The following is a 24838-nucleotide window of genomic DNA, read 5'->3' on the forward strand; positions in this document are numbered from 1 at the left end:
TTCTTCTTCTGACTTAACTTCACTTAGTATAATAATCTCTAGTAGCATCCATGTTACTTCAACTGGCATTATTTCATTCTTTTTTATGGCTGAGTAATATTCCATTGTATATATGTACCATACCTTCTTTATCCATTCATCTGTCAATGGGTGTTTAGGTTGTTTCTGTGCCTTGGCTATTATGAATAGTGCTGATATGAACATAGAAGTGCATGTATCTTTTTGAATTATAGTTTTGTCTGGATATATGCCAAGGAGTGGGATTGCTGGTAATTCCATTTTTAGTTTTTCGAGGGACCTCCATAGTGTTTTCCATAGTGGCTGTGTCAACTTACTTTCCCACCAACAGTGCTGGAGGGTTACCTTTTTGCATATTTTCTTATAAGGCCAATTTCTCATCAGCTCTGGATGAAGGAATACATGAGTCAAGAATTCAGATGCCCAAAGAGGAGCTGGGTTATGAAGGTATGGATGGCTTGCCAGGGTTTAGATGATATAAATAGGTCTCATGTATTAAAAATCTGGAATTTCTGCTGAAAAGAGGGGCTGATTGGGTCCAGACTGGGCTGTTTACTAGCTGTGTGACCTTGGCATGTCATTGAGCATCTCTGAGCCTGTCTCCTGGTGAGGAGATGGAGGTAAATGTTGTCTCCACCACCTCGAGGAGGGAACTAGGCATGGATGGTAGAGCACCACACCTTGATTTAGGGATCACTGCCTCATCTTCTCTGCACACCCGCATCTGGATGGTAGATGATCTCTTGGCAGTCTTCTCTCCCTCAAAGGGATGGGTTGCCAGGAAAAGACAACCAGTCTGTTCCTGAGGGTTCTGAAGGCTTCTGGTGATTGGCACCATCTGACAACTAGGAGCTCTGCTCTCCAGTCATGTCCTGATGCCCAAGGGGAGTGTGAGCATGCACGGGTCACCAGTGCTCTCCACCATTGACCCCATATCCTGGAATAAGTGCACAGGTGCACAGATCTTGGTTCCCCTGCAGGGGAGGCTTCTCACACTTTACCCCTTTGTCTACCCCAGCACCATCTGCTATTCCCTCCCCCCGCCCTGACCATTCTTCTGATCTGATCAAAATAGAAAAAAAAAATTGAAGTCTGGCCAGTGAGCATTCTCACTCTGTCAGGGAATCAGCCAGTCTGACAAATTAATCAGGAAGAAGGTGCTTGAGGAGACTGTTGAGGGTTTAATCTGTAACCCTCTCTCACAAAACACCTTTGCTTTTGTGCAGGGGCCCTCTGGAGATGGCCCCACAGGAGCCACTGAGCACCCAGGGCTGCCTTCTTCCTTGCCTCTGAAAAGGCTGGCCCGGGGCTGGGCCATGCGGGGAGGCTGCCGATTCTGCTGGGGGTCCTTCTTGGCCCTTCTCGGCTCCCTGACTCCTCTGCAGGAATGTGGCCTGTGGTCCCCTTGCCTCAAATCCAGTCTCCTCTGTCCTCAAGATGCTCATTTACCCTCTGTTGCCTCATCTTCTCCAGGAACTTGGGGAGCAGTGGGGAGCAAGCTCACTGTGGCTGATGGCCCCATTTAGAAGAGAGGCTGGGCAATGAATGGTCCCCCTGCAGCTCAGCCTCATCTCCTTAATGGATCCTAATTACCCCTGTCCTGCTTGTGGCTTCTCTCCAGGGCCCATCTGTCAGGATGACGGATGAGGTGAATGAGGGGTGTGGGCAGCTGGGGCTGGAGGAATCCTGCCCTTCTCTCCTAGGGTTGGGTAGGGGTGGTGGACAGTGTAGAAGTTTAAATCAGATCCAAAGATCCTGAGGAGGACCGGAAGGCACCATCGCAGGATGAGCTATTCTCCCCTAGAACTTGGGCCAGGTGATTTTAGTCTAGAAGGACTGGTGATGGGGAAGCAAGGTGAGGAGGATGGGCTCTTTTGGTATGAGGTCTCAGGAATATATGATGAGGGAAGAGAAGAAGGCTGGAGGCCCAGTGGAGGACCCACTCCAAGGTGGGACTGAGAGCTGGGACTCCAGCCCCAGGTCCGTGACAAGTCCACACCCACCTGGACAAGGCAGTGATCATCAGAGCTGAGTGGGCCCTTCTGAGTCAGGGTTATGCTGGGACCCAGTCTCAAGTCCATTCCATATCCCCATGGACACACACCCAGTATTGTTGTTGTTCAGTCACTCAGTTGTGTCTGACTCTTTGAGACCCCATAGACTGCAGCATGCCAGGCTTCCCTGTCCTTCACTATTTCCCAGAGTTTGCTCAAACTCATGTCCATTGAGTCAGTGATGCCATCCAACCATCTCATCCTCTGTTGCCCCCTTCTCCTGCCCTCAGTCTTTCCAAGCATCAGGGTCTTTTCCAGTGAGTTGGCTCTTCGCATTAGGTGGCCGAAGTATTGGAGCTTCAGCTCCACACACCCAGTGAGCACTCAGTAAATGGACTGCAGGTCATCAGACACACATCTTTGACCCAGGAAAGCAGTAGCCCATGCTGGACAGTGTTGATTCTGTGGATGAAACAGATAAGAGAGAAAGAATAAAGATACTACTTTAAGGCTGGTCTACTCAGTCTGCAAACCAATGAGAGCAGTCTCAGAAGAAACCGATTCTGTCAATACCTTGATTTTGGTGTAGTGTAGTGGCATAGACCATGCATTGTAGAACTTGACTGCCTGCATTCAGTTTATAGCTCCACTGCCCACTGGCACTGTGACCCTGAACAAGTCACTTAACCTCTCTGTGCTTCAGTTCTTCCATCTCTAAAATGCAGACATTAGTATGCACCTAGTAGGTAACTAAGAATTCAAAAAGCTATAAGCCAAGGGCTTGGAGCAGAGCCTGCACAAGGGAGGCATGCTGTGAGTGTTAGCTGTTCTTACTCTTTCAGCTCTACGACATGGCTTATCAAAGAGGATGTGAATCCCCAAAGCAAGCTGGGCCTGACAGTGCCTCAATCAGACACAAAGAACAGCAAAGGTTGTTGAATTGACCATCTATGTGGAAACACTTCCTCTTTCCCTCTCTTCCTCTCCAGTCCCAATCCATGCAGTTCAAGGTTATGCGATGGCTGATGGCTACTGACAGATTCAAAACACAGTCTCCCCTGAGCTCCTGTGGTGGCCTAGGCCAGAGCTCCCAGGACAAAAGCCCTTTCCTGGAGATGGAGCATAACCCTCACATTCCAAGGGGAGATGGGGGACTCGGACTGCAGACAGAAGGGTGATCAAACTTCTGTGGACACACTGCTTCACTTTGGGTTTCAGTAAGAGCCTGTGAGGGTGGGCTTAGGGGTTGTCAGAGCAGTATCTCTGGAGGGGAAGGGCCCAGGCTGGGTTTCCTGCTGCCCGCCTTCCAAACTGAAAAGGAGCAGCTAAGTGTTATTGATCCAAGTTCCAAGGGGAAGATTTGCTAGGAGGTCGCTGGCACCAGCCCATCACTTAGCCGGTATTCATTATTCAGTGATGGGGAGGAGGAGCAGAAGAAGGGCTGGCATCCTGCCGCCAACCTGGCCTCCCAAGAGAGGAGTTGATGTGGGGACTGGGAGAGACAGCCAGCCAGAAAAGGGTCAAGGGCAACTTGCTCTTATCCTGGGACAAAGGGTGCCAAGTAGACCTTTGTAAGAGGAATCCTACCTTCCAGGTCTCCCACAGGAACTGGAGCGTCTCAACTTTGGCTGGAGAAGGGAAAAGAATCTTGAATGGTACCAGTTCTGGCTGCTTTCTGATGGCCTTTGTATTCAATATATGCTTCAGTTTACTCAAATGCCCACCGACATAAAATGTCCCACCCATTTTTAATAGCATATTGCAGGAAACTAGTCTTTACAGGGACAAAGATGGTAATTAAGTCCTGATATCCAAAAGTGGATCAGAATGATTCACTAAATAAGACCCAGAGGCCCTGGATTCAGCCACTTCCCAACCCTGTGATAGGCTGGCCTATGTTTAGAGTTGTTGAGTTAGATCATGTTGATAAAGGTGTTCTGTAACAATATTAACATCAGACAAGTGTCAGCTGTCATCATCATATTATTATCATTATCACCTTTACAGAAATACAAATCTAAAAGCATAACATAGCTTTAACAATAGTGTGAGAGATGGTGGGTGTTAGGACAGGAAAAAGAGTGTTCACAGCAGCACTGTTTGGAAACAACTCAAAGGCCCGCAGAGTGAAGAATGGATAAATGAATAATGATATCTTTACAAAAACGGAGATTTTTATAGCAAAGAAAATAAGTGAACTGCACGTAACAACACAGGTGAATCTTGGTAACATAATGAATAGAGAAAAGCAAGTCCTAGAAGGCTTACAGAGTACAATACCTGTTTTCTAAACTTCAACATTAAAGCTTGAAAGATGCATAATATGAGGCATACATATATTGGTGATACATTGAAAAATAAAGCACAAGATTTAGTATAATGGTTATCTCTGACACAGATGGGGAGCACTGAGGGAGGGGGCCAGGCAAGGTGAGGAACACACAAATATATTGTGTATATTCTTCTACATTTGGAGTTGGCTGAACAAAAATGAGTGAATGTATGCATGCATGAATGAATGAATGAACCGGCAGGCCATGCATGGAACAATGTTGGCCTTGGGTCATAAGGATGGATTATGTTTAGTCCAAATTGAGTAACTGGAGTCCAAAATACAATATTTTTTTCATCTAAAGATAAGTCTGATGTTAAGTAGATATTTAGTACTGGATCCCCAACTTGTTATTCTAGAAAGATAATCACTTTTTTCTAAAGGGGCCGAGGGGAGCTCCTCTCCATAACCCATTGTCCCCGGGAATACCCTCCTCACACTCCCTTTTGAGGAAAGGCAAGTTCCAGACTCTCTCTTTTTTGTAACTTTAGTTGATGGGTTTTATTTTACTTATTTGGCTGTACCAGGTCTTAGTCGCAGCATATGGGACCTTCAATCTTCCTTGCAGTATGCACAGTCTTTAGTTGCAGCATGAGAACTCTTAATTGTGGCTTATGGGATCTAGTTTCCTGACCAGGAATTGAACCTGGCGCCCTGCATTGAGAGCACAGAGTCTTAGCCACTGGGTCACCAGGAAAGTCCTTCAGTCTCTCTTATAGCCTGTTGTACATATGCATAAAGCATGTATGTCCCTGGGGCAGAATTTGCAAGTGGTACTAAATAATGAGGGCTTTCCAGATGGTTCAGTGGTAAAGAATCTGCCTGCCAGTGCAGGAGACACAGGTTTGACCTCTGGGAAAGAGGAGCCTCATAGGCTACAGTCCATGGGGTTGCAAAGAGTCAGACACGACTGAGTGACTGAGTGTATGTATGCACGAAACAATGATGAATAATGCTTCTATAAACATTCCTAGGCCTATCTTTTGGTGTACATATGATTTCCTTTGGCTGTATATCTAGTAGTGAAATTGCTGAGTTCTAGAGTATATGTATGCTCAACTTGGATAGACAATACCTCTGTGCTGATGTTGTATCAATCTGTGTTTTTGCCAGAGGGTACGAGAGTTCTAGTTTCTTGACATCCTCATCAACACTTCGTGTTGTCAGTCTTTCAAATGTTCATCGTTGTGTTGAGTGTGAGGTCATATCTCACCATGGTTTTATTTTGAGTTTCTTTGAAGATTGATAAGGTTGAGCATCTTTTCATACATTAATTGGTCATGTGGATATTCTTCATGAAGCATTTGAGTCTCTTCCCTTTTTACACTGGGTAATTTATCCTACTTTTAGTGAATTTTTATATTCTTTATATATTCTTTTTTTGCACCTCAAGTATTTTTATTTAATTTACATCCCCAGTGGGTTTAACCCCAGCAGTACCTCCAGATACAATTTGACATGTATATATCCTATGTAATTTAGCAGATCTTGTGATTAGGTTTCTCCTTACTAACAAAAAGTGATTTAGAACAATGAGGCTAATCCTAGTTGATGAAGACAGCAGTAGCATAGCAGTACTTTTACACATTCCGGGGATGTATATTCTGTGTATAAATCCTTCCAGAGGATATATTTACATATGCCATATATATTCAAAACTGTCCTGGCTATTCTTGAATATTTGCATTTCATTTAATTTTAAAATAAACTTTATTTATTAATGCAAATAGCCCAAATGCCCACAAACAGGAGAGTAGATGAATAAACTGTAGAATAGTCACCTAAAGGAATATTACACAGCAGTGAAGATGAATAAACCTCTGTGACATGAAGCAATATGGAAGCATCTTAGCAAAGCAATATGAAGTGAAGGAGAAAAGGCTCTGATTACATACAGCACAGTGCCCCCCTTTTTTTAGAGTGGTAAAAGCAACTGAAATAAAAATCTTCACCTTTAAGGAATACATGCAGATGAGTTAGCACTGTATTAGAGGAAACATTGTTCCTATATTAAGGAACAATGGACCTGTGATTCAGAATGGCGGCTGCCTTAGGTGGGGACCGCAGGATGATAGGATGGCAAATGGCTGCATGGCTGAGTGGAAATTATCATTGAGGTCCTAGCTTTCCTGTTGGGTGGTAGATTGATGGGTGCTTATTGCATTGTGAAAAATACATAAATACATAAATAAATTAAAGACTAATGATGAAATGTTATATGGATCAGGGATTGTGATTAATATGATTTAATACAACTTGGAAATCCTAAAGGAAATCAGTCCTGAATATTTATTGGAAGGACTGAAGCTGAAGCTCCATTATTTGGCCACCTGATGTGAAGAACTGACTCATTGGAAAAGACCCTGATGTTGGGAAAGATTGAAGGCGGGAGGAGAAGGGGACGACAGAGGATGAGATGGTTGGATGGCATCACCGACTCAATGGACATGAGTTTGAGTAAGCTCCAGGAGTTGGTGATGGACACGGAAGCCTGGCATGCTGCAGTCCATGGGGTTGCAAAGAGTCAGACATGACTGAGCAACCAAACTGGACTGAGATTGATTATACAAAAAATAAAAAAGGCTGAAGATGAAGGATTGAATGAGGACACTACCATCGACCCCTTAGTTGTAGGGCCTCCATTCTCCCCCTGCTTGCTTTACATGGACTGAGCAGGGGTGTCAGTATCAAGATGAATATTACATATGTATTAGTAAGGCTTAATTTCTTTAAATTTGTTCTTAGAAAAATGAACAGAAGTTTAGTTTTTTTTCCCTTCTCTACCCCAATGCATCTTATGTATTCCCTGGGGTGTATACATGCCTCTGGGCTTCCCAGGTGGGGCTAGTGGTAAAGAATCCGCCTGCCAATGCAGGAGATGTAAATGAGACATGTGTTCAATCCCTGGGTCGGGAAGATTCCCCTGAAGGAGAGCATGGCAACCCACTCCAATATTCTTGCCTGGAGAATCCCATGGACAGAGGAGCCTGGCAGGCTACAGTCCATAGGATTGCACAGAGTCAGACTTGACTGAAGCAACTTAGCACGCACACACGCATACATGCCTGTGCCCTAAGCAAATGGAATTTTAAACCAACTTTCATTAGAATGGATCACCCAGTTGACATGTGGAAATCAGATATCCTCTTGAGCATTTAAGAGGCTGTTGATAGACTCATAGTCAGAAAGAACAAGACAAGACAGGGCAGCCTTGGGAAAAGAAAGGAGACCAGGAATTTGAGAGGAATTTAAGGGAAGGAATTTGGAGGACTTCAGTTCCTTAATAGCAGGACATCTAGGTGTTAAAGAACTCTGTATTCTCTGCTAGTGACTCCTATTTCTCTTAGAGCCATAATCTCTATTTACTCCAAACTCTTGTTCTGTCACCCTCCTGTAGAACATTGACACTCTCACGTGGGTCCCAGGGCAGTTACAGCCTTCTATCTGATTCCTGCTCATGGACGGACTAATTGCTGGAGCCCTCACTGCTGACAGCCTTCAGATGTTGAAGGCACATCAAGCAGTCCTCGATGGGTCCTGATGCTGCTGAAATCTGGAGGTGGGAGTGGCTTGGGGGTGGGGTGTGCCTTTCAGGGAAGTAGATACAGCTATGGCTCAAATCCCTGAGCTTGGTCTGACCAGCTTCCTCAGACACAGCCCGTCAATCAGTTGCCTTGGATGCTTCCACAGGCAATTTTTAATTGAAAGCTTCAGATGCATTAGGGAGTTGGCTTCGAGGAACCATGATCCAAGAGGGTAATTTAGCAGCAGGCAAGTCCTCCATCCTTAGAATTTGGGGGAGAAAGACCATATGTTGGGTCATAGAGACCAAAGGCTTGAAGTCTTTTGAGCTAGAAGAATACCTACTCCCTCAGGGAGAGCAAAGGCTTGCCTTGTTGGAACACAGAGTCCACCGCCTGCTCCCTCGGCCTGAGCCTTCATTGACTTTTGTAACAGGTATAGAACCTAATGAATGTTACCAGTGATCTGTGCTCAGTCATGTCTGACTCTTTGAGGCCCCATGGATCGTAGCCCCCAGGCTTCTCTAACCATGAAATTGTCCAGGCAAGAATTCCTGGAGTGGGTTGCCATTTCCTGCTCCCGGGGATCTTCCCAACCCAGGACCCATGTCTCTTCATGCTCCTGCAATTGGCAAGCAGATTCTTTACCACTGTGACACTTAGGAAGCCCAATGAGTCTTAAGGTGAGGGCAAAGATGCTGTCTTGAAGAAAGTAAGTGCCATTATAGCTGGGCAACCTGTGACCACCATTTGGGGGTTATGTGACCCTGGATGAGTCCCCTGATCTCTACTAGTCCTGACCTCACAGATGGGGGGTGATGTATTGATAAATAAGCACTGGTGACCAAAAAAAAAAAAACCCATAGGAGACCTTACAGATCATCACCCACCAAGTGTAGGGCTCAGCTCCCAACATGAAGGACTGAAAGCCAACTGCTTCCTGCCTCAGAGCCAAGGATTCACCAATCCAGATCAGCCCAGTTCTGGAGCATTCCTCTGGGAGGTGGGCTCACTTGCCAAAAGTAATTTTTCTGAGACTCCATTGATGGGAAGCCACCCATTTTATTTTATTTGGCAAAATGAAAGTGATGAATTGACTCTCCTTGAATTGAGTTTTGATGAAGGCTCCTGGGGCTCCTGTGTCCAAAAGCACACTCAAACAATCACCACTCAAAAAAAAAAAAAAATTCAGTGAGTCTCAGAGTCTGTTTCAAGGGGAAGGCTGGGAAAGTGGATGTGGAGGAGACCTCACATTCAGAGTTCACCTTCTGTGTTCCAATATTTTTGTGTAGGCAATATTTTTGTGTAGGCTATCTAATTTAACTCTTCACAATGAGCCCAAGTTTTGTGTGTGGGAAAACTGAAGCTTGAGAGCTAAGTAACTTGCCTACGGTTTCTGACTCCAGAGCCTCAGACAGCTCCTTCCTGCCATTCAGCCTCCTTGTTTCCAGCTCAGAATGTGTTTTTACATGTATTAACTCCTTTAGTCCTCCTGGACAGTGAGGATATTGTTATTATGCCCATTGCACAGATATGGTAAACGGAGATCCAGAGAAGTTAAATTATATGGTTAGTGACTGATGGAGCTGAGTCTGGTTCTCAGTGCTCATGCATGTCCACTTTAATACTACTCACCTGAAGAGTGAGTTTGGGAAAATCAGGGAATTCAGTGATACAGGAGGCTGGTTTGTCAGGGTTTCCATGAGCTAAGGAAAACTGGAGACACTTAAGGGCTCCCACCATTCTGGTCTCCAAACCCCTACAGCTCTGCATCACCCTCCACTTGAGCATCTCTGTTCCTCTGCTTGAGGACCAGGTGACCCTGCTGAGGAAGTGGGGAAAGCAGGGGAGGTAAACATGAGCTTGACTGAATAAGCCAAAAAAGGAGCGGTATTACACAGATTTAAGATTTAACAAAAGGAGAACCAAATTGACATTTTATTGACTGGCAGTGGGAGTTGTTAAAGACAGATTACTGCACCAAGGGAAGAGTTTGATTGAGAGGCCAGGGGCACACTCAGCCATCAGAGGTGTCAAAATGAAGGCCAATGATACCCAAGGGGCAAGGTGAATACATACATTTGAGCTCACACACAGATACTTGCCAACACGCATGCGTGCACACAATGCCACCACCACCACCACTACCAGAAATAAAACCTGAGCTTCTCCCTTAGCTCCCAGACGCCAGGTCCAGAGACCTTACGTGAAATGAGGGTGAATGGAAAGCACACTACACTAGATTTGATCTTTGCTAATATTCCCTCTCCACCCCAACCTGATCCATCCCTGGACCCACTGGGAGCTTCAGAGATAGAATTCCTCGCCTTTAAGGTTGAAATAAAGTCTTAAATAGATGGGGGAATAGATGGGGAAATAGATGGCAAATAGATGCAGAAACAATGGAAACAGTGAGAGATTTTATTTTTGGGGGGCTCCAAAATCACTGCAGATGGTGACTGTAGCCATGAAATTAAAAGACACTTGCTTCTTGGAAGAAAAGTTATGACCAACCTAGACAGTGTATTTTAAAAAGCAGAGACATCACTTTGCCAACAAAGGTCCATCTAGTCAAAATTATGGTTTTTCCAGTAGTCATGTACGGATGTGAGAGTCGGACCATAAAGAAAGCTGAGCACCGAAGAATTGATGCTTTTGAATTGTAGTGCTGGAGAAGACTCTTGAGAGTCCCTTGGACTGCTAGGAGATCCAACCAGCCCATCCTAAAGGAGATCAATCCTGAGTATTCATTGGAAGGGCTGATGCTGAAGCTGAAACTCCAATACTTTGGCCACCTGATGCGAAAAACTGACTCATTTGAAAAGACCCCAATGCTGGGAAAGATTGAAGGCAGGAGGAGAAGGGGACAGCAGAGGATGAGATGGTTGGATGGCATCACTGACTCAATGGACATGAGTTTGAGTAAGCTCTGGGAGTTGGTGATGGACACAGAAACCTGGTGTGCTGCAGTCCATGGGGTCACAAAGAGTCAGACAGGACTGAGCAACTGAACTGAACTGAACTGAACTGAGGGTCTTAAAAAAGAAACAAAAAAACAAACACCTCATTGCTTCTAGTAAGTAAGAGATCCCATTTCAAAGCCCTCTCTTTGGGGACTCCCTGCATGCTGGCTGGCTCTGTGCAGAGATGCAGAGCCTCCTCAGGGAACATGGAAATGGCCTCTGGAGGTCTGCTTGAAAGAGTCTGGAACACTGTGATTTGCTCTGGGAGAGGGTTGAGTGGGGGTCACCCAGTGAACCTCAAGAGGGCAGAACAGAGAGACAGGTGGGAAGGGGGAGAATGACAGGGACACGGTTGGATAACGAGGAGCAGCTCAGCTTAGACTGTCCCTTAGGGATGCCACTACCCTGGTCTCTTCCTTCCCGAAAATATTGGCACGCGGTCTGGATTCTACGGTGAATGATGTTGGATCTTGTCCCAGGAAGTCTATTCTCTGTGTGCCCATCATTCTCTCATGGGTTGCACCCCACCTCTCTTCCTCCCTGCAGCCAAAGGGGGCCTGGATCAGTGTTTGAATGGCCTCTTTCTCCTCTCTTCCTGCAACTAACATCACCTCTTTGGGAATGCTTCTGCCAGCTCTCTTCCTTTCCTGAGCCTTGCCTCTGAGGCATTGGCTGTGTCCAGTGATCTCTGACATGCATGTATAAACCTTCCCTCATCCATGCATAGCCCACTGTCTTCCAAGGGAGAGCCAAGGCAGACAAGGGTATTATTATTAAAAATAACTCGGTTAGATTCCTCCCAGACATGTGCTGTATCTATTGCAGGAAGTGGCTCTCAGAATCATTCTCACCTTATTTCCTCTACCCCTACCTGGGTTCTTAGCTCTCAGGGCATTGTCTGCACAGCACCTACCCACCCCCATTCTTGATCCACCACTGCCCCAGGTTCTGCCTGCACCAAGCACTAGGAGGAAAGAAGAGTCTGGTTTGAAGGTGACCTTCATTGAGCCTAAGAGAGATAGCAATCTCTGCAATCAACAAGCCTGGCTCCTCTAGATACTAAAATAGCAACTGTGGAGTAAATCTGCTCCCACCCCCCACCTCCTTCCCCTCTCTTTCTCTTCAGGACAACACAAAGAAACTCTAGGGGTGAACTGGAAAAATCTCAGCATCTTTTAACAGCCTGAAAGCCTGAAAATAAAGTTCCTGTGTGTATGTATTTGCAACTCGTCAGTACAGGAAAGTTAATCTTAGCATTGTCGCCGCCACCTTGTGTTTAGCAAACTCTGTCCTTTTATTTACGATCAACATCCCTGAGTTCACGGAGGGTCCAGAAATGCTGTACCCCACTTTAGGTGGGAGGGAACAGAGGTCCAGGGAAGGAAGGTGCCTGCCCAGGGTCACCCAAGAGTGGAGAGGATGGAGTGGCTAGAGTCAGAAGATGACTATCTGCTTCCTAAGGTTCCTACTAGATTTCCGCTGGGAGTAAAATGTGTTCTCAGGACTTGATTGCCAGACCTTGGGAGCATTTGAGATTGGGATGATGTAATGCTCTTAGCAAGCCCCTGTTGGCTCCCCACTCTTCCTCTACTCCTCATGTTGGGCCCAGAGCTGTTGTACAGTCGTGATTAGAGCACCCAGTGGCTGGCTGTCAAGGAAGGAACAGATGGAGTGGGGAAGGGAAGATCTTCTTCCCTGTGGCATTTGGGGAGGGGAGTGAAGACTGGATTTGTCAGGGTTGGACCGAGCAGGAATGTGGAACATGTGTTTATATATGGTGGCACATCGTTGATGGGAAAGAAGATGCTGGCAAATGGAATCATGCAAGGATGTCTTTTTGAGTGAACAAAATAAAGAGTGGGCCCAGTTAGACAATGGTCCTGCATTCACTAGTATGAGAGCATGGAAGCAGGACCATTCTGGAAGCATCCTCATCCAGTGGGACCACCCTGCTTCCAAGATGCATCTTCCCCCAACCTGGAAGACCCTCTTCTGTCTTACAGAGAACTGATGGGTGGCAGTGTTCAGAACCAGGGCATGACTAGTTCTTGCATAACTTATCCATGTGAACAAGGTGACAGAAAGGGACCATGGTCAGGTTTACTTTACAGATAGATCCCAGGATCATAACCTCAAAATTAGTAGGATACTTAAAGGTCATCTAGTTCAATCCCTTAAATATTTAGATGAGAAAACTGACCGCAGTGACATGCCCAGATGAACACAGTTGCCATGTCACAGAGTGAAACTTGAACCCTGCCTTCCTCAACTTCTAGCCCAGGACTTCGTTCAGTAACCCCACTGATGAGGGTCAGGTCATTTCACCAAGTTCACCTGTCTCTATGTAAGAGATCAGGGGAGCATTGTACTAAGCTTTGGTTTTGTTTTTCTGCACCCTGGAGATACATGCCTGCATTTGGAAAAGCCCTGGAAGTACCTTGGGGACTTTATGCTGAATCCTTTCCAGTAGGTCTAAAATATGGCCTTTCAGAAGACAGTCCAGAGAAAATATGCAGGTGACAAGAGATAACAATGGAGTTAAATGAGACAGTGGGATAGATCAGTGCAGGAAATGTGGACATTTGTCCTTCAACATCCCTCAGAGATAGGTACCTACTTCCACTGTCAGCCATGCTATAGTCACTGGGACCAGATTTATGTTCTTAACTTTAAACAGCAAAAATCAAAACAACACCTTTGAAGCAATGGTTTGGGAGACACTGGACAACAGGTATTAATAGCATAGCAATGGGATCCCTGAGAGAAGAGAAACAAGAAAGATGAACCCTATAGGGTTCCAGCTTACTCCTGGAGGCACATACTAGGGTTGCAGTGTGAGGTGAGGGTGGAGGGAATAACACATAGCTTGTTGACCTTGTTGGCTTGAGAAGACAGAAATCAGTTTGGGGAGGCCATGGTACCTGGAACTTGCAATGTAGGGTAGCAGAGAGGATGGAATGAAATTGTACAGAGAAAGAGATCTGAAGGTCTGTGGAAGTCCCCTAGCATCTTTGGCTGAGTACTGACCTGCACATGCATGAGAGGAAACTCACCACAACTGGGGGAACCCACTAGAAAGTGTAGAGCAAACAGTTGCTAGAGCTCACAGAGGGGCAGGAATAATTCATGTTCCCACCAGCTAGAGTGGAAAGATCTAATAAATGCAGCATTGGGTAGAATCCTCAGAGGAGACTTTTTTTTTCAGTAGTAAAGCCAAAACACCCCAGGGACTAATGGTTGTTGTGGACCTGCCCTAACAAAGCTTAAAGCAAGTCTCTAGAGCATCCAACGGATTCCAAGTATGTGTGTGTTAAGTCACTTCATTTATGTCCGACTCTCTGTGACCCTATGGACTGTAGCCTGCCAGACTCCTCTGTCCATGGGATTCTCCAGGCAGGAATACTGGAGTGGTTTGCCATGCCTGTCTCCAGGGCATCCTCCCGACTCAGGGATTGAACATGGGTCTCCCACATTGCAGTCAGATTCTTTACCACCTGAGCCACCAGGGAAGCCCTGTATATATGAGAGCAGAATCTAACACACACACACACACACACACACACACACACACTTACATAATTATAAGACATAAAAAAGCAAGGAAATAAGATGAATAATTGAGAAGAAAATAAATTAATAGAAATAGACCAAGACATGACAGAAATGATGAAATTAGTAGACAAGGATGTTAAAGCCATCCATCATTATAAAAATTATACAGACATTCAAGAAGGTATAGGAGAATGTGAACATGAAGAGGAGAGAAATGTGGGATACAAAGGGAGATCAAATGGAACTTCTAGAGAGGAAAAACAATATCTGAAATAAAAAATATACTGGATGGAATTACAGTGGATAAGACACTACAGAAGTAAGGATCAATGAACTGAAAGAAATAGTATAAAAGTGATTCAAAATTAAGCAGAGAGGAAAAACACTACAAAAATAAACAGAGCATTGGTGACCTATGGTACAATATTATGTGGCCTCTTGTATGTTACTGGTGTCACAGAAGGAAAAGAGGAAAGAGTGAGACAGGAAAAACGTTTCAAGAGAAAATAGCCAGTTTCTAAAGTACAATAAAAAAATATGAAGCCATAGATCCAGCAATTTCAACAAGATCAAAGTAGAAGCAGCATAAGGAAAATCATACCAAGGCACATCGTAATCAAATTGGTCAAAGCCAGAGATAATCAGGAAATCACAAAACCAGCCAAAGGAAAAAAGGGATATTATGTATAAAGGGACAAAGATAAAAATGATAGCAGGCTTCTTATCATAAACCAAGCAAACCAGAGGTAATGGAGCAACATTTTAAGGTTATGATAAAAAAATAAACTCTCAGCCTAGAAATCTAACCTAACAAAAATATCTTTTAACATTGAAGGTGAAATGAAGACTTTTTCAGACAATGTGAGAGAATACATTATAGTGGGTCTGAATTTTAAAAAAAATTAGATTCTTCAGGCAGAAGAAATACGAAGACAGGTAAAAATTTAGGTCTCTACAGATGAATGAAGAGTTCTGCAAGTGATAAATATAGAAATAGATATAAAATAAATTGTTTTTCATTTTAAACTGTGTTACATAATCATTGACTGTCTCAAGTGGAAAAGAAAACAATGTAATTTATGGTTTATAGCATTACTTGAAATAAATATATGCCAGTAACAAAAGAGAGGAGAGGGAGAAATGGAAGTAAACTATTATAAAGTTCTTACTCTATATGTGTGAGGCATAATGTTATTGGAAAGTAGATTGGGATAAGTTAGCAAACTCCAAAGTAACCACAAAACAAAGCTGTAGCTAATATTGAAGATAAAATGGTATCTAACTTCCCTTGTGGCTCAGAGGGTAAAGTGTCTCCCTACAAGGTGGAAGACCCGGATATTTGATCCCTGGGTCGGGAAGATCCCTTGGAGAAGGAAATGGCAACCCACTTCAGTACCCTTGCCTGGAAAATCCCGTGGACGGAGGAGCCTGGTAGGCTACAGTCCCTGGGACCGCAAAGAGTTGGACACAACTGAGCGACTTCACTTCACTTAAAAAAAAGACAAAAAACAAGAAAGAGAGAACAGATGGAGATGGCACAGATAGAAAACAAATAACAGGATGATAGTTTTAAACTCAATCAATCATGTAAATGATTATATATATTACACATAAGTAGTCTAAACATTCCAAATAAAAAGGACTGATCAGTTTGACTAATAAAAGCAAAACACACTATAGGCACCTATAAGAAGTGAAAGTTGCTCAGTCGTGTCTGATTCTTTGCAACCCCATGGACTATACGTCCATGCAATTTTCCAGGCCAGAATACTGGAGTGGGTAGCCTTTCCCTTCTCCAGGGGATCTTCCCAACCCAGGGATCGAACTCAGGTCTCCCACACGGCAGGTGGATTCTTTATCAGCTGAGCCACAAGGGAAGCCTGCACCTATAAGAAATTCACTTTAAATATAAAGACAAAGATAGGTTAAAAGTAAAATGATGGAAAAATTGTGCTATGCTAGCCTTGATTGAAAGAAAGCTGGAATGACTTTATTAATATCAGATATCAGACTTCAGAGTAAGGAAAATTGCTGGCAATAAGGAGGAAGGTTACATAATGATAAAAGAGTCAACTCACCAAGAAAACATAAAAGTCCTGAAGGCATAGGCTCCTAAAAATACAGCTTCAAAATACGTGAACCAAAGCTGAAAGAAAGGAGAAGTAGAAAACCCCACAATTACAGTTGGAAATCCCAGCGGTTCTTTCTTTCTTTACCCAGTGTTTCTTTCTTTAAAATTTATAGAACAAGAAGACAAAGAGTCTGTAAGGATCCATAAGTCCTGAACACTATTAGGTCAAACTTGAATTGATTAATATTTATAAAACATTCTACCCAACAAGATTGAGGATGAGATGATTGGATGGCTCAATGGACATGGGTTTGGGTGGACTCCGGGAGTTGGTGATGGGCAGGGAGGCCTGGCGTGCTGCGGTTCATGGGGTCGCAAAGAGTCAGACGCGACTGAGCGACTGAACTGAGCTGAACCCAAGAAGAGCAGACTACATATTCTTTTTTTTTCAATTTTATTTTATTGTTAATTGGAGGATAATTACAATCTTGTGATGATTTCTTCCATACATCAACATGAAAGAGTCATAGGTACACATATTCCCCTCCCTCTTTAACCTCTCTCCCACCTCCCACCCTATCCCACCCCTCTAGATTGTTGCAGAGCACCAGATTTGGTTCCCTGCATCATACCTCAAATTCCCACTGGCTATCTATTTTACATATGGTAATGTATGTTTCAAAGCTACTCTCTCAACTCATCCCACACTCTCCTTCCCCCATGTCCAAAAGTCTGTTCTTTATGTCTGCATTTCCTTTGCTGCTTTGCAAATAGGATCCTCAGTACCTTCTTTCTAGATTCCATATATATGCATTAATATACGAAATTTGCTTTTCTCTTTCTGACTCACTTCACTCTGTATAATAAGCTCTAGGTTCATCCACCTCATTAGAACTGACTCAAATGTATTCCTTATTAACAGTTGAGTAACATTCCATTGTATATATGCTATCACATCTTCTTTATCCATTCTCACCAAGACAAACTACATTCTGGAACATAAAACAAGTCTCAGTACATTTAGGATTAAAATGATAAGTAGTACCCTTTCTGATCATAACAGAATTAAACTAGAAGTCTACAAAAAATATTTAAAATCATTAAATATTTGGAAATCAATGATGTGCTTTGAAGTAATCCATGAGTCAAGTAAGAAGTCACGAGGGAAATGAGAAAATATTTTGAATAAGATGAAAGTAAAGTTGTGTGAGATATAACCAAAGGAGTGATTATAGAGAAATTTATAGCATTAAGTTCCCTTTTTTTTTGGCTGCACTGGGTCTTTGTTGTGGCACATGGGCTTCTCTTGTGGGGCACAGGCTCTCGAGTGAGAGGGCTCTTCTCTAGTTGTGGTGTGTGGGCTTGATTGCCCTGTGATGGATCTTAGTTCCCTGACCAGGAATGGAACCTGCATCCCCTGCATTGGAAGGCAGATTCTCAACCACTGGACCACCGGGGAAGTTCCAGCATTAAAGTCTTATATTAGAAAAGCAGATAGATTTCATATGAAAGGTATCAGCTTCCATCTTAAGAAACGAGAAAAAGGAGAGAAAATTAAACCTAAACTAAGCCGAAGGAAGAAAATAATGAAGTGCAAAAATCAATGAAACAGAAAACAGGAGAACTATACAGAAAAATCCATGAAACCAAAATCTATTTTTTCACAAAGATAAATAAAATGAATAAACCTCTAGCCTGACCTATCAAGGAGAAGAAAGATGCAAATTGCCAATAACAGGAATGAGAAATAGGGCATTACTACAGGCCTTACAAACATTGAGAGGATAATAAAGAGAAAGAAACAACTTTATAACAATCAATTGGATAACTTAGATGAAATAAACCAATGCCTGTAAAGACACAAACTACCATCTAAAAAGAAAACCATAATCTTAGTATTCCAATATTTATTAAGAAGATTTATTCATAGTTTAGAATCTTTCAAAAACAAAACAGAAATCTCTTTCAACAAAGAAAACTACAGGCCCAGAGGATCTCACCAATTAATTCTATCAAACATTTAAAGAAAAATAATATCAAGTCTACACAATCTCTTCCAGAAAATAGAAGAGAACACTTCCCAACACATTTTATGAAGCCAGCATTACTCGGATACCAAAACCAAAGACATTATAAGAAAAGAAAACTATATTCTACATGAACACAGACACAATCTCCTTAACAAAATCTTAACAAACCAAAATTCTTCAACATATAAAAACTATATCGTGACCAAGGGAAGTTATCTTAGCGACATTAGGTTGGCTTAATATTTGAAACTCGATCATCTAAAGAAGGGAGAAGGCATGGCACCCCACTCCAGTACTCTTGCCTGGAAAATCCCATGGACGGAGGAGCCTGGTGGGCTACAGTCCATGGGGTCGATAAGAGTCGGACCCGACTGAGCGACTTCACTTTCACGCACTGGAGAAGGAAATGGCAACCGACTCTAGTGTTCTTGCCTGGAGAATCCCGGGGCCAGTGGAGCCTGGTGGGCTGCCGTCTATGGGGTCACACAGAGTCGGACAAGACTGAAGCGACTTAGCAGCAGCAGCAGCAGCATCTAAAGAAGAAAAACTGTAAGATCATCACAATTAATGCAGAACAACTATGATATAATTATGAAAATTTAACAAAATATGTTCAAGAATTTCACATTGAAAACTATGAAACAACTACCAAAAGAAATTAAAGATTTAAATAAATGGAGATATATAACACATTCATGGATTAGAATCCTTAAAACTTAATTAAGAAGACAAAAGCCTTGATAGAAAATAAGCAACAGATTTAAACAGACACTTCACCAAAGAAGATAGATAAATAGCAAGTGAGCACATGAAAAGATGATTAACTTTATTAGTCATTAGGGAAATGCAAATTAATACCACAGTGAGCTACCCATATCACTAAAAATTAAGGAACTGACAATTTCAAGATTTGATGAAGATGTGGAGAAACATGAACTCATACCTTGCTGCTGAGAATGCAAAATGGTACAACCAAATTGGAAAGCAGTTTAGCAGTTTCTTAGAACCCCACCCCTAAGTATCTACCTGAGACAAATGAATACACATATCAACACAAAGACATACATTCAAATGTTCGTTCTTTATTCTAATTGTCCCCAAGTTGGACCCAACCCAGATGTTTATTGGCAGATAAAAGCATAAACAAATGGTGGCAAGTGGAATACTCTTCAGCATTGAAAAATAATGAGCAATCACATGAAGAATCTCAAAAACATTTTGCTAGGTGAACAAAAGGCCGGCACAAAAGACTGCATGTCTTTTCATTTCATTTTTATCACTTTCTGTAAAAGGCAGAACTCTGGAGACAGAAAGCAGATCAACAGTTGCCAGAAGAGGTAGGGGAAGGATATTGATGGCTAAGAAGCACAAGGGAATTTTTAGGGTGACAGAAATATTCTATATTGTGACAGAAATATTCTATACTCTATATTGGTTATGGTCTGTGTATATTTGTCAAAACTCACTGAATTATTTATAAAATTTGGTGAATTTTCTTGTATATAAGTTACCTTCATTCAAGCTGATTAAAAAATTAGGTGCTGGACTTTCTTGGTGGTCTAGTGGCTAAGACTCTGCACTCCCAATGTAGGGGGTCCAGGTTTGATCCTGGATCGGGGAACTAGATCCCATATGCCGCAACTAAGTTCACATGCCACAGTGAAATCCCTTGTGCTGTAGCTAAGACTTGCCACAGCCAAATAACTCGACACAGCCAAATAAATAAACGAAAACAAATATTTTTTAAAAATTAAAAAATCAGGCTTACTCTGCCTGATTTAGATTCTGAAAGTTGAAGGAAGTATAGATGGCCTCCACAGATGGTCTGACCAGCTCTGAATTTCTTGTGAATACAGATATCTGCGGAGTGGTCCTTGGGGGTGGGAGTGGGGTAGAACAGGTGGCGGTCTGGGAGGCGTGTGTCTCTTGGCATGAGAAGGATAGTCAAAAACTCATCCTCAGTGCAACTCCACCCTGGGAGGACAGCCAGTATGTTTTAGGCAAAGAGACATTCCCATCTTTCTTAAAGGTGAGCATCAAATGTGAGTGGGGTGGGAAGTGGGATGCACGAGGCAGTGCTGTTGGCTGCATTTGAGCTTTGGGGATGCCAATCATATCGTCTTGCCTGCTGAAACATTCACAGGTAGCTGGGGTAGGAGACCCCTCACATAACCCCTCAATATTGTTTCTAGACATCCAAAAAGCTAGTGACAGAAGGATTTTTAAGGCCAAATTTCAAGTGTGGGGGCCCCCTAATTGGAGTCTGCAGTCCCAAGACAATCTCTTGCAAAGCCCAAATCCTTTAGCTAGTAGTCGTCGTATGTCATTGTCCTAACCCCCAGCACCTCAGAATGTGACCTTATTTGGAAATAGGGCATTTGCAGATGTAATTAGCTGAGATGACATCAGGCTGGAGTACAGTGAGTGCCTAATCCAATATGACTGGTGTCCTTATAGAAGAAGGAACTTTGGACCCAGACGGGCACACAGGGAGAATGCTATCTAATGATTGGAATTCTGCCGCTGCAAGCCGGTGAACTAGGAGGAGCTTGAGAGAGGCCTGGAACAGATCCTTCTTCCTTGGTGTCCCCAGAGGGAGACTGGCCCTGCCCACACCTTGATTTCAGACTTCTCCAGAACTGCATGACTATATTTCTGTTGTTCTAAGTCTCCTAGTTCACTGCAGTAGCTCTCAGAAACCAGCAGGGCTTGGCGCTGGCCCCAAGTCTCTTTCCACCCCTCCCCTGCAGGAACTGTGTGCCTGAAACACTGGTGCCCAGCAAGTTATCGGTGGAATAACATTTTGTTTTGCAATAATATTTTTCATGGCCGTTTACTGGTCAGGGTTCTCAGATGACAAGGAAGAGACACACAGAGAAGCATGAGATATCTGGGCACCTGGGGAGGCAGCCCAGTCACCCAGATCCTAGTTTGTCCCTCAGTAGGATGTGTGGAGCCTCCACAAAGGACACAAGAGTGTGGCCCTTTAAGGAACCAGCACCCTGAGCTTATGTGATTTTTCTCCATGGTCATTTCCAGAAGTAGAGTGACGGCCAGAGGGCCAGTGACTCACTCAGGGCACACTCAACTATGAAGCTCAGTAAGTTAATTAATATTTATGAAGCACTCGGGCTGGGCTGGCATATCAAGAGTGCTATTATGTAAGTGTTCTCTTCTGACCCTAAGGAGGGATGGCTTTCTTTGAGTTCCAGCTTTTTAGATGATTGCTTTCAGGTCACACGCTGAGCCCTGGTCCAGTTCTCTAGTGTGGAGTTTCTTCTTTAATAAGTGCCCTTTCTGAATGCTGGCAAAAGAAAACATGGGAAAAGCCACTTGGATTCTTTTTCTTAGTCAGAAACTGTGTATGTGGCTGTCAGTAAAGGCTTGATGGATTCCTCAATACATTCACTAAAAATGGGTAAATGAGTGAAGGAAACTTGGATGGATGGATGGGTGGATGATAAGTTTGCCTTCAGGTAAGAAGGTAAAGGTAGCTCAGCTGGTAAAGAATCCGCCTGCAATGCAGGAGACCCTGGTTCGATTCCTGGGTTGGGATGATCCCCTGGAGGAGCGCATGGCAACCCACTCCAGTATTCTTGCCTGGAGAGTCCCCATGGACGCAGGAGCTTGGCGGGCTTCAGTCCATGGGGTCACAAAGAGTCAGACACGAGTGAGTGACTAAGCACCCAACAACACAAGAAGGTAAAGTAAAGGTGCCCTGCATGAAAGTGAGGTGTGTGCATGTCTGGAGAGAGGAAATTTTGGAGGATGTAAGTATATGCTTGTGTGTCCTTTGGCCCCGCTCGAATAAGGATTACATGATAGATTGAGATTGTATAGGTTTCACATTCCCTCCAAACACCGTGTGCTTTACATCTGGATAAAAGGAGCTATAAATCTCTCCAGGCAGAATGTGGCTGGGCTCTGCCTTTCTACCCTTCTCACTGAGATCTTACTTGGAAATACAGCTGAACAGTCGATGATGAATCATAGCGTCTGTGGAGCAGCCCAGATAAGGAACAATTTGCATTTTCATGTGATAATTCGCTCCTCTTGGCGTTTTCAATTTACCTTTAGAGCCACATTAATTCTGTTGCCATAAACCACCACTCTGTGCCCAAGTCAGTGGGTGAGGGAGACTCAAGTAGCAGGTCTGTTTGGCTTTACAGGAGCGAGGAGTGCTCCTTTCCTGCAGCATGGGGTGTAGGAGACCAAGCTGGTCCTTGGAGAGCACCTCTTGGAGAAGCTCCCCCAGGAAAGGTCGTAGCTTCAAACCCTGCTCACATTCTCATCCTCCATGTCTGTATGTCATGTGTGCCTGCTTACTTGCATCCAGCTCTTTCCAACCCCATGGACTGTAGCCCGCCAGACTGCCCTGTCCATGGGATTATCCAGGCAAGAATATTGGAATGGGTTGCCATTTCCTACTCTAGGGGGTCTTCCTGACTCAGGGATCGAAACTGCATCTGTGTCACCTGCATTGGCAGGCTGATTCTTTACCACTGTACCACCTGTGAAGCCATGTTTGTATGTCACCTGGTTAAAAATAAGCTAAACACACCAGGAAAACTGCCGCTTTGCCTTCTGAGTGTTTCTAGAAGAGCCCCAACTTCTCTCTCCCTGGACGTGTAGCTGCAGAAGTATTGGGAGGTAAGTCAAAAAGTGTCAAAGTGAAGTCGCTCAGTCGCGTCCGACTCTTTGCGACCCCGTGGACTGTAGCCCACCAGGCTGCTCTGTCCATGGGATTTTCCAGGCAAGAATACTGGAGTGGGCTGCCATTTCCTTCTCCAGGGAGGTATTGAGACTTGAATTAGGATTGACCTTCGGATGAAGGTGACATGACGGGATGACAGGAAAGAACCAGGCTCCTGAGGACACTGTTGAGTTTCAGTGACATCAGTTGAATCTGCTGAATGCAGGAATAGATTCAGTCAATACATCTTTTTAAAAAATGAAAACAGAAAATAAGCTAAACGTAAACTGCTCCTCCTACTCCTTGCCTCGGTGCAGAGGACATGCCCCATCAGATAGCTGCATCTACGTCTCTGTTTCAGGAATCTGATGCTTGGTGACAGCCAGTTGCATGTGGCTCCTGCAGACAGGGTTTTTTCCGGGAGAAGGATTGTCTTAGAAGAGCTCTTCTGAGGCGTGGGTGAGCCCCTGAGCCCTGCAGAGGAAACCATTGTCTCAGGCTTGTCTACTGGTTTCCCAGTGCTCACAGAGCCTTGTAGAGGCACCCTGTGGCCAAGGAGGGGCCAGTCTGGCAGAAAAAGACAGAATCTACCGCAATCTTGCAAAGTGGGTCTCCTCCACTATGACACCCCCAGACAAAGGCTTTCCACAGTCTGCCACTCTCGGGTTCCCCGGCTTCTCCTAGCCTTCACAATCCAGGAAGTTCTTAATACTCATCAGAAACCCTTTGTTTCTGCAGTGCAAATCCATTTCCTTGCCCGAAAGCAGAGAGAGTCAATCTTACACTCTTGAGCTTGCACATCCCTGCATTTCTTAAACAAATTCTCAGGATGCTATCAAGTAAGTTAATGAGGAGCCCTGTAAAAATGAGAATAATTTCTGTTTCTTTCTCCTAATTTACATTTGTCCATTTCCTGAGGTTCCATTCTATTAAACTTTAATTTGCTCCCCTCTCATCCCAAGCCTTTCAGGAGTCTGACATGGGAGATTTTCTTCACATAGTCAGAATCTCCTGGGCTCTAATGGATTACACTTATGGGCAGGCAAGATATAGTTTGTCCTCGAAGTGATTTCTAGATTGGCAGCCTGGTGTAAAGGAGAGGGTGAGAGTTTGGGTGATGGGAAAGCGGCGGTGAGGTGATAATTCTCTGAAGTTCTATTTATTTTTGTTTTAGTACTTTTTTCCATCCTAGTTTGCAGCAGTTGTATTTTGAGAGATTTTCTTCTGTTAACTCTTCCAGGTTCTGTACTTGTAAACTGAGTGCAGGGGGCTGGAGGTTGAGTATTCAGTCCCACTCTCCTACTTGTGTCTTTAAAATATACGAAGAAAATGTGGAAATTGGGAATACTTTCGGTTCCTTGGAAAGTCCAAGTCCCAGAAAAGAAATATGTTAGATTGAACCATATAAAAGTCACCATTTTTGAAATTAAAAAAAAAAATTAAATTGGAAATGTGTTAGTTTCTGCTGTACAATAGCATGGATCATCTGTTAAGTATACATCTTAAGTAAGTATACATGTAAGTATACCCTCCCTCTATTGCCTCCCTCCCCCACCCCCAATCCCACCCCTCTAGGTCATCACAGAGCACTGAGCTGAGCTCCCTGGACTATACAGCAGCTTCCTACTAGCTGTCTATTTTACACATGGTAGTGTATATATGTC

The 24838-nt window shown here is 43.8% G+C and overlaps 1 long non-coding RNA gene across 1 annotated transcript; it reads right to left on the bottom strand.

Annotated features, from left to right (window-relative positions):
* Positions 1 to 56: 56 nt before the first annotated feature.
* On the bottom strand, positions 57 to 21721 carry LOC145523139 (uncharacterized). Its single transcript, XR_014066377.1, has 4 exons — positions 18778 to 21721; positions 16459 to 16526; positions 3600 to 3640; positions 57 to 2474 (listed from the first exon to the last, which is right to left on the bottom strand). It is a non-coding gene; the product is annotated as an uncharacterized LOC145523139 (long non-coding RNA).
* Between the last annotated feature and the right edge of the window lie 3117 nt (positions 21722 to 24838).

This window comes from Giraffa tippelskirchi, chromosome 10 (genome assembly GCF_054371585.1).
Source record: "Giraffa tippelskirchi isolate mGirTip1 chromosome 10, T2T-mGirTip1v1.2.pri, whole genome shotgun sequence".
Lineage (NCBI taxonomy): Eukaryota > Metazoa > Chordata > Mammalia > Artiodactyla > Giraffidae > Giraffa > Giraffa tippelskirchi.